Here is an 11,360-nt window from a genome sequence, read left to right on the forward strand (position 1 = left end):
GTATTATCCTGCACCCTCCACCCTCTGTCACCGCATTAGGGTAGGTGATTTAGATTCTTTAATTCTTGAGGGTGACAGCGAGGTGCAGGTCTGGAGGGGGGCCCACGCTGTTACAGTTTCCCCTGGTACCTTCCGCTTCACTTTAGGCCCACGCTTCATGTCGGGCCTTCCCAGATTTCAGGCTTCGGCCCGCACTGGCTTCTTCCCGGGCTGCAGGGTGGGCTTCCTTGCTCCGCTCCGGGTCCCTCCATTCTCTGGGCGACTGGAAGTGCCTCACAGTCGGCTGCACGCCGAAAATTTAGACCCTGGCTTCTGTGGAGTGTAGGCCGTAATCGGCGCCTTCCACAGTGACACGAGGGGGCGGGGCTAGGCTTCCCGCCGCGGCTCGGAGAAGTCAGCAGGTCTGCAGCCATCTGCGTGGATCCAGCTTCAGTCGGCAGCACGATTCTTCAGGGACCACAGGAGCCTGGGTCCCCTGCATACTGGTAAGACGGTTCCTTCCCTCTACAGCTTTGAGAACAGTAGTGGGCAGGCATGTCCGAACCCACTAGTGTCCCCCCGCATGCTAACAGCCGCCACTTATTACGGTATGCATGTGTGAAATGCAAAATTAAGTTCCCTTGCGGCCAGCCGGACTCTATATGCTGTGCGCCCACACAGGTTCTGCCTACATCCCCCCCCCCCCCCAGCCTACGCAGCTGCATGACCGCCCTGACCGTGTGGGACCGGACTGGGCCCGTGCCTTATCTCGGGCAGTGGAGGACCTCTCTAAAATATCCCAATCCACCCTTTCTCTCTTGGGTCGTTTGGTTGATAAATCCCCACCTGTGAAGTCTGTGCCCTCCTCAGAAGAGTGCCTTAAAAGGGGCAGACCTTCGCACAAACCGCCGAGAGCAGGACGTCATTCCCCCTCTGACGTCTCAGCATCCCCTCCCCCCATGGGCCACTCTCGGAAGCATCCTCCCAGGGGAAGTTCTGTCCCATGGGGAGATGGGTGACTCAGATATGGATCCGGAACAATCTTCCCAAGTTGCTTCCATGGTGGACAGCTTAGTTTCTGCTGTCCGTGGCACCTTCCAGGTGCCTGATGACTCTCCCTCCAAGAGTCAGCAGGGAGTGTCTTTTCTCCATTCCAGGCAAACTTGTAAAGCCTTCCCCTTGCATGACGACTTTTCGGTTGTCATTGCCAAGGTGTGGGACCATCCAGATCATCGCTTTAGCACGTCCAAGCGGCTTGATCTGCTTTAGGTCATTTCAAATTTAGACCTCCATTAAACGTTTTTTTAATGCTTTATCCCTTTCCGGCGGATTGGGTGGCTAAATGGTCCTCTCCTCCCAAGGTGGACCCTCAGGTAGCACGCCTCCCCAAACACACTGCCATTCCGGTTGCCGATGGCTCAGCCCTTCAGGATCCTGTGGATCGCCGTATGGAGTCTTGGGCGAAGTCCATTTTCGTGGCAAGTGGCTCAGCGCTTTGGCCCATTTTCGCCTCCGCTTGGGTGGCTAAGGCGGTCTCAGAGTGGGCACTCCGGTTAAACCAAGACTTGGCGGCGGACCTCCTGCTAACTGAGCTCCAGTCCTTGCTCTGCAGATCTCACAGGCGGGGAAGTACCATTGTGAGGCTTCCTTGGACATGGGTGCACTTGTTGCCCGCTCATCGACTCTCGCGGTAACCTAGAGGCGCGAAGTCTGGCTTAAGGTTTGGGCAGCGGACTCTTCATCAAAGCGTTCCCTTACCAGCCTTCCTTTTGCCGGCTCCTGATTTTTTTTGGCCCGGCTAGATGAAATTATCTCCGAGGCTACGGGCGGTAAAAGTGCCCACCTCCCACAGGGCAAATCCAGGCGCACATTTCGCGCTAAGCAGATAAGTGCCTTTGCCCAGTCCTTTCGCCGCTTCTCTGCCGTGCGTTCGGCAGCAGGAGCCCCTCCCTGGTCCTCCACTGTCGAATATCTTCTATATAAAAAGAATCTTCATATAAAAGACAGGGTCAAAAAAAATAACTACTATAAAATTATATGATCCTTCAGACGGACATAATCGCCTCTAAGTTCTTTTATCGAGTATCTTAACCCCTTCCCGACCGCAATCTGTATATATACGTGATAGCTGCACATACCCCGTGCAGCTACCACGTGTATAGACGTCATGGCAGCTCTTTAATCCAAGCGCTGCAAAGCGCTTGGATTAACGCTTCTGCCCCTGTCCTGCTGCTGTCACGGACAGCATACAGTTCAGTAATGCCGGCAAGGGACCAATCAGAGTGGCCCCTTGCCGACAATCGATCCGATTGGTTAGTCTGTGCAGACTAACCAATTGGATCGCGGCAGTGAAAAAATGCCGGTTTCATGCTCTGATCTGCGCTCTGCAGATCAGAGCCTGAAATCAGGTAATGTGTCCTCGTGCCCCCCCCTCCCCGATCTGTGCCCCTCCAAGCCCCCCCTTGTGTCCGCCTGCCGCTGAAGCTCTTATCTCCTGCAGTCCGCCCCCTCCCCGCCCCATACATTCCTTCTGCCCCCTCAATGCTGGCCGTGACACCCCCCCCCCCCTTTCCAGCGCTGCCCCCATGCCGTGCGGTCACCCTGCTGTGTGTGATGGCGGCGGCTCCATTCCTGAGCAGGCCGCCATCAGCAGAGAGTGTCAGCTCTATGCTGACACTCTGCTGTAACCCCATTGATGCCGCGGCAGCGGCATCCATGAGGTTAATAGAGGGAGGGGGCTCCCTCTATCCACCATCGGGGCTGCTGCGCTGCGATTGCAGCGCCCGATGGTTGCCATAGCAACCGGACGCTTTGCAAAGGTGTCCGGTGCTGCCACCTACAGGGCATCTAATAATCTTCAAGATCCAAGAGGGACTTGATAAAAAAAAAAAGTGAAAATAATAAAAGTAAAAATAAATAAATAAATAAAAATGTAAAATTAAAAAAAGAAATTGCTTTTTCCTATAAAATTTAAAAAAATAAAAAATAAAATACACATATTAGGTATCACCGCGTCAGTAACGACCGTCTCTATAAATATATCACATGATAGACCCCGTCCGATAAACACCATAATTTTTTTTTTTTTAAAAGTGTAAAAAAAGCCATTTTTGTCACCTTACATCACAAAAAGTGCAACAGCAAGTGCTCAAAAAGGCTTATGACCCCCAAAATAGTACCAATCAAACCGTTACCCCATCCCGCAAAAAATGATACCCTATTTAAGACAATCGCCCAAAAAATAAAAAATCTATGACTCTCAGACTATGGAGACACTAAAGCATCATTTTTTTGGTTTCAGAAATGCTATTATTGTGTAAAAATTAAATAAATAAGAAAAAGTATACATATTAGGTATTGCCACGTCCGTAACGATCTGCTCTATAAAACTGTCACATAAGCTAACCCCTCAGATAAACGCTGTAAAAATAAATAAATAAATAAATAAAAACTGTTCCAAAACAGCCAATTATTTGGTCACCTTGCCCCATAAAGTGTAATAATGAATGATCAAAAAATCCTATGTACCCAAAAATGGTACCAATAAAAACCTCAACTCTTTCTGCAAAAAACTAGCCCCTGCACAAGACTATCGGCAGAAAAATAAAAAACATATGGCGTTCAGAAAATGGACACACAAAAACATAATTTATTTTTCAAAATTGCTTTATTATGTAAAACTGAAACAAACAAACAAAGAAAGTAGACATATTTGATATGATTGCGTCCGTAACAACCTGCTCTATAAAAATAGCACATGATCTACCCTGTCAGATGAATCTCTTGTAAAAAAAAAAAAGAAAACTGTGCCAAAACTTAATATAGAGCAATTAAAAATCATATGTACCCCAAAATAGTACCAATAAAACTGGCACCATATCCCCTAGTTTCCAAAATAGGGTAACTTTTTGGGAGTTTCTACTGTATGGGTGCATCAGGGGGGCTTTAAATGGGACATGGCATCTAAAACCAGTTTAGCAAAATCTGCCTTCCAAAACCCATACGGCGTTCCTTTCCTTCTGCGCCCTGCCGTGCGCCCTTACATCAGTTTACGACCACATGTGGGGTGTTTCTGTAAACCGCAGAATCAGGGTAATAAATGTTGAGTTTTGTTTGGCTGTTAACCCTCAATGTGTTAAAGAAAAAAATTTAATAAAATGGAAAATCGGCCAAAAAAGTGAAATTTTGAAATTTCATCTCCATTTTCCTTTAATTCTTGTGGAACACCTAAAGGGTTAACAAAGTTTGTAAAATCAGTTTTGAGTAACTTGAGGGGTGTAGTTTCTACAATGGGGTCATTTATGGGGGGTTTCCACTATGTAAGCCCCACAAAGTGACTTCAGACCTGAACCTGGTCCTTAAAAAGTGGGTTTTGGAAATTTTCTTAAAAATTTGAAGAATTGCTTCTAAACTTCTAAGCCTTCTAACATCCTAAAAAAATAAAATGACATTTCCAAAACGATGCCAACATAAAGAAGACATATGGGAAATGTTAAGTAGTAAATATTTTATTAGGTATGACTTTCTGTTTTAGAAGCAGAGAAATTGAAATTTTGAAAATTGTGAATTTTTCAATTTTTTTTTATAAATTTGTGATTTTTTCATAAATAAAGGTGAAATATATTGACTCAAATTTATGACTATCATGAAGTACAATATGTCACGAGAAGACAATCTCAGAATGGCTTGGATAAATAAGTGTTCCAAAGCCAATTACCACATAAAGTGACGCATGTCAGATTTGTAAATTTTGACCTGGACACTGGGGCATCAATGACCCTTGGTCATGAAAGGGTTAATTTGATTTGTGCAAGCAGTGAAACAAGGGGACAATTATATTATTATACACAGTACAAACCAAGAATATAAAATCAATACAATTGCAAAGACAAACAATGAAGCTGTAAAATAATACCCAAAATATGCCACACGGTGGTGCCAACACACCACTATCTCACCAGTACAGTACAACTTAAAGTTACCTATTATTTTTAACAAACAGACCAATGATTTATATACCAGGAGAAACTTAGGATCTTCTGTTTACCAATAAATAATATCCCTTGACTTTGTTTCCCTATGACCAATCAAAAATATAATCTTAATATGACAAAATATCCAGCTCGGCAATTGGACCACGGAATATAACTTCCCAAGGGTTTAGTCCTCTTTTCAAGTAATGTCAGATCTTCCATTAGCAATATGCATCTTTGCTAAGAGAATAATCAGCATTATGGAGGCGCTTAACACTATTTTTTCCCACAGTATGGGGACTTTTGGCTATATACCAAGAGAACTATCTTATTAATATCACAAGCAATAAGCACAGTATACGTTACCGGGTCCAAGGTAGACAGAGTTTCAAATGGGACCAGTTCTCAAGAACTTTCCTAGTAGTCAAAAAATAATCCAAGTTTATTTTGGTATATCTTTCTTGTGATCAGTTTCCTTTGTGAGTTTTTCTTTTTGCTGAGAGCCCCTGATGCTCTGCACACGACTAATTATTCCCCACCTTATCTAAGAATCATCACCTTCTGGATTAGGGATTTCCAATCAGGTAAGGTGGGTGTATTCGTATGCTAATAACACAATGATGTCATATTAACCCTTGGCATGGTATTAAAAAAAAAAAAGGTAAAATAATATAATATTGTCCATCTGTCTCCAGATGGCACTGTTGTACAACATATTAACATCAGACTTTTTCTACATATTATACCTTTGACCTTTGAAACCTACATCAATGAGGAGGGATACTTCTTTGACACTTTGAAGTAATCTTTCCAGACTTAGTGGTACCATCATGATTCTCCCAGACTCTTGAATTTATGGGCTTGATAAGAAATACAATGGGCCTTACACTTGCAACATGGGTTTGTATATCTAACTGTCCAAGCTATTGAGTAACGACGCCTGGAATAACATTAGCTTTTCTGAGAAACTTCCAACACCAGAAAACCTTAGTGCTTTCTATACCTCCTGAGACTATATTCACTCAGTGAGTTACACACGGCATAAAGTATACCTTAATATTTGGTTATACTATATATCAATATTGCATATTATACATGAATTATTGATATGTTCATACTCAAAAGCTAAATAAATGCACACATGAATATATATAATACTTATGAATATATGAATAGACATCACACACCAGATGTGTCTTAAGGAGATAAATTCTTATCTTGTCAGGGTTTAGCCATGAAACCAACATTGTTCCCTTTACACAGACATGTCTGGAGAAGCCAATATACTGCCTATAGATAAACTCATATCTTTTAGCAATAACTTTTAAAATACAATGTATTTTATATTCACTATGACTCTTATATAAACTGAACTTTCTATGAACTCATCTTGGCCTTTTCAGCCACATAACAGAACTTTGGTTCAAGCTGATTTCATTCTTAAAGGTAATGAGCATTCATTTTGGCTATAATATCATTAGATAATACTGTACACTCATGAAAATGCACAACACCACGCAGGACCAGCAGAAGAAGCCATTCTTCAGGCCTCAACCAGCCTGGCGCACATGGGCACAGCCTGCCCTCCCTAGACCAGCAAGCAGTCCTCCGCATGAAGACGCGCCCCTACCCTCTCAGGTGGGGGGGGTCGCTTACTCCTTTTTCAGGAAGTGGGGCGGGCCCACGTCTCAGACGTGTGGGTGCTTGAAATAGTAACCTCGGGTTACAAGATCGAGTTTGCGTCCCCTCCTCCATCAATCTCTCCTTGCGCAGGGGGTGATCTCCCCGGTTCCTTTGACGGAACAATTCACAGGTTTTTATTCAAACCTGTTTGTCATCCCCAAGAAAGAAGGATCAGTTTGCCCGGTGCTGGACCTCAAGTTTCTGAACTGGTTCCTCTGGGTTCAATGCTTTAGAATGGAATCTCATCACTCCCTGATTGCTTCACTGGACCGAGGCGAATTCCTCTCTTCAATAGACGTTCGGGACATGTACTTACATGTCCCTATTGCCCCGGCGCATCAGCGCTTCCCCCACTTTGCAGTGGGCCCCCATCACTACCAGTTCGTAGCCCTTCCCTTTGGCTTGGCGACGGCACCACGAGTGTTCACGAAAGTACTCGCCCCTGGTAAGAAGAAGTGCCAGGAAAGCAGCATAACGCTGAAATCCTATCTGGACAACATCTTGGTCAGGGCAGCGACCTTCAATCAGAACGAGGACAGTCTGTGTATCACTCTGGATACCCTGGCGCGGGTCGGCTGGCTGGTGAACTTCCAGAAGTCTTCCCTACACCCCACCATACGGATCACTTTTCTAGGCATGATCCTCGACGCGGCGTTGGTGCGCTTCCTCTGGTCAAGCGGCTAGCCCTCCTGCGGTTGGTCCGGCTTCTCCTCCGTTGCAGGTGCACATCAATCCAGTTTTGCATGAAGGTCTTGGGTACAATCGTCGCTTCCTTCGAGGCAGTTCCGTTTGCACAATTTCACACCGTCTCCTTCAACGGGCGATTTTGTCATCCTGGGACAAGTCACTGGAATCCTTGGACCACCTTTGGAGTCGGGGAAATCCTTTCTCCGACTCTCATGAACGGTCGTGACAACCAATGCCAGTGTTCAAGGTTGGGGCGGAGTCTTCCCGCCCGGACAGTCCAAGGCGTATGGTCTGTCTGAATCCAGACTACCAATCAACATCCTGGAGCTCCGGGCCATTCATCTGTCCCTCCTCCATTGGACCCCTCTCCTGAGGGGCGGCCGATTCGGATCCAGTCAGACAACGCTACGGCTGTGGCTTACATCAATCATTAAGGGGGAACCCGCAGTCAAGTGGTGATGGAGGAATCTGCCAGAATCCTGCAGTGGGCGGAGACGCATGTTCCAGCTCTATCGGTGGTCTCCATTCCGGGAGTGGAGAATTGGATGGGGGATTTCCTCAGTCAGACGACTGTGGACCCGGGAGAGTGGTCCCTACACCTGGAGGTGTTCGACTTCATTTGTCTCCTTTGGGGCCAACCGGTAGTAGACTTGATGGCGTCCATGCTCAACAACAAGCTCCCCGCCTTCTTCTCTCGGACAAAAGATCCCCGGGCGTGCGCCGTTGACGCACTAGTAGCGCTATGGGGCAGGTTCTCTCTACTGTACGTCTTCCCTTCTCTTCCCTCCTGCCCCGAGTTCTGAGCAGGATCAGGATGGAGGGCATCCAGACTTCTCATCGCCCCGGATTGGCCCCGTCGTGCGTGATACGTCGATATCATCCTCCTTCTAGGAGACACGCCGTGGCCTCTTCCACTCCGAGTTGATCTTCTCTCTCAGAAACCTGTCTTCCATCAGCATTTCGCTACGAGTCGCTACGTTTGATGGCGTGGCTGTTGAAACCGCCATTCTAAAGCAGCGAGATTTCCCTCACAAGGTCATCCACACCATGATTAAGGCCAGGAAACCGGTTTCATCCAAGATTTATTATAAAACTTGGGGCTCCTTTCTGTGCTTCTGTGAGGAACGTGGCCTTTCTCCACTGCGCTTCTCACTTCCCACCATCCTTTCCTTTCTGCAATCAGGCCTGGATTTGGGTCTTGCTTTTAGTTCCTTAAAGGGACAGGTGTCGGCGCTTTAGCAGAATAGGCCCCAGTCAAAACCTTTCTACAAGGGGTGGCTCACACTGTTCCTTCCTCCGTATCACCCCCCTACCCTCTGGGGACTTAAACCTTGTCCTTGGTTCCCTTTAATAGGCTCCTTTTGAGCCTCTGGACGCAGTTTCCCTCCATATCATTTCCTGGAAGGTTGCGTTCCTGGTGGTGATCACATCAGGCGTGTTTCGGATTTGGCGGCGCCTTCTCGTAAGGAGCCTCTTCTTATTCTGCATCAAGATAAGGCAGTGCTCCGCCCGGTACCTTCCTTTTAGCCGAAGGTAGTCTCTGCCTTCCATGTCAACAAAGACATTGTTCTCCCTTCGTTTTGTCCCTTTCCCTCACATACTAGGGAGCGAGCTCTCCATCAGGGGGATGTGGTTTGGGCTCTGAGGATTTACTTATCTATTTCTAGGTCGTTCCGCCGTACGGACTCTGTTCGTTATTCCTGAAGGTCCTCACAAAGGCTAGGCAGCCTCCAAGGTGACGATTACCAGGTGGATTCGTTTGGCAATTGCTTAGGCATACCGTTCCCGGGGCAATGAACAGCCCCTTGGTATTACGGCCCACTCAACTTGGGTGGTGGGCGCTTCTTGGGCTTGTTGCTACAATGCTTCCGCTTCACAGCTGTGTAAGGCAGTGACTTGGTCTTCCTTGCACACGTTCACCAGGTTTCTACCAGTTGCATACTTTTGCATCAGCAGACGCTGCTCTGGGCTACAAAGTTTTGCAGGCAGCAGTGTCTTAAGCTTCTGCGAGGATGTTTTCCATGGACGTGTGGTTCTTCCCTTCCCGTGGACTGCTTTGGAACGTTCCACGGTCCTGTGTTCCCCAATGATACGAGCGAGAAAACTAGATTTTTGTGAACTCGCCTGTAAGATCTCTTTTTCGCTTAGTTTATGGTGGGACACAGCTCCCACCCATTGATTTCTATGTTACCGCAAGTTATGGCGGGTGGTTTGCCAGTATGGTCCTCAGTTCTGGTTCGGTCCGACTGGCATTTGCTGGGTTATTGGTGGTTTCTGTATGTTTTTGTTTTTTTTCTCCTACTCCTACTGCTTGGGCACAAACTGATATGCTCTCCCCAGGCTGGAGGGGGTATAGCCGGCAGGGGAGGAGTTATCACTTTTCCGTCTAGTGTCGCCTCCTAGTGGCAGCAGCTATACCCACGGTCCTGTGTCCCCCAATGAACTAAGCGAGAAAGAGATTTTACAGGTGAGTTCACAAAAATCTATTTATTTTTTATTTTTATGTGCAATATGTTTGGTGATCATTAAATGGTCACTAAATATTTCAACAAACTTTGCATACGTTAATAGTACAAGGTAAATATAAACTTTGTAATATATTTTTATCAAAGAATAATGCCTCTTTCTTTCTCTAGCAGCTCACTTTTTCCTCCTACCTCCCCTCTCCATAGACTTGTACGGGCAGTATGCAGTCTGATTTCTAAAGTAGTTGGCCAGTTCACATAACTAGATGCACATTTGCTGGTAACAGAACATGCCTTTAGCTAGTAATAAGCATATAGGTGTGGGTCCCAAATCTATCTCCATTCATTTCTTTGGGAGTTCCAAAAAATAGCCAAGCGAGCACGCTCGACTATGTTTGAAAGGCTCATAGAAATTAAATGGGTTGGCCATTTTCTGGTTATTGTTGACCAATGTGTCTGTAAGATGACTATATGGCACTTACTAATACAGTCTTTCTAGTAAATTCTGCACAATTTTCTAAATTTCATAAGGTATGCCACTTGTTTACAAAGTCTTTTGTGCTGTCCACACAGAGGTCCTGTCCATAAAATGGCTCCTGATGGAGGGTCATGTGACCAGGCAAATCACCGCTATGGGATGTCTCCTCCATTCACACACTTCTCCTGCCATCTGCACTTGTTCTGTTGTGAATTTAGTGCAAGCGCAGTGTCTTTGAATGGAAGAAACGTCACATGGAGGTGATTTGTCCAGTCACATGACCCACTTATGGACAGGATATCTGTGTGGCCAGCACAGAAGATTTGCCTAACAAGGGGACATGGCTTATGAAATATTTCGACAAGGCTAGATTAGTAAGTGCCATATAGTAATCTCATAAACACAATGGTTAACATTAACCAGAGAGTGGCCAACCCCTTTAATGGAGAGCGCACCATGCATGCACCTCTGCACTCTGCCCACTTTGGGGGTCCCATTCTGGAGATAGGTGTGTGTCCCACCTCTGAGAGCTGAACCTATTCAACATTGGTGGCATATCCTAGCAATATGCCACCAGTGTCTCAGATGAGACAAGTCTATTAATAGAAATAATTACTGTGTGCCAGCGCTGCTCTGGGATCGCGGTCGCTGATGGAGGATCCCAGCCATCAACGGCCTCCATTCGTATATACTGGGGATGGACTGTGCATGCGCTAGTTCCCTGTCCGTCCCCAGTATAAGTGAATGGAGGCTGCTGTTGGATGGGTTCCTATAAGTGGCCACGACTGCATCTCCAGCATACAGGTCTGAGAACATGAATTATTCTTATTAAACTATCAGACATCAGTGCCGATAGTTTATTAATACTTGATACTAGCTGCATGTATGTACTGTTCTCAGGACATGATCAGCTAATAATACAGGGTGGCTCCCAAAAAGTAGTCCGACTCCAATATCTCCAAATCAAACTGCCTAATAGTAAATCTGTTTTAGTTGCCCACAGCAACCAATCAGAGCTTATCTTTCATTTTTCCACAGCCCTGTAGGAACTGAAAGCTGAGCTCTGATTGGTTGCTGTGGGAAACTAAGACTGAT

The sequence above is a fragment of the Bufo bufo genome, chromosome 10 (assembly GCF_905171765.1).
Source record: "Bufo bufo chromosome 10, aBufBuf1.1, whole genome shotgun sequence".
In the NCBI taxonomy this organism is placed as follows: Eukaryota; Metazoa; Chordata; class Amphibia; order Anura; family Bufonidae; genus Bufo; species Bufo bufo.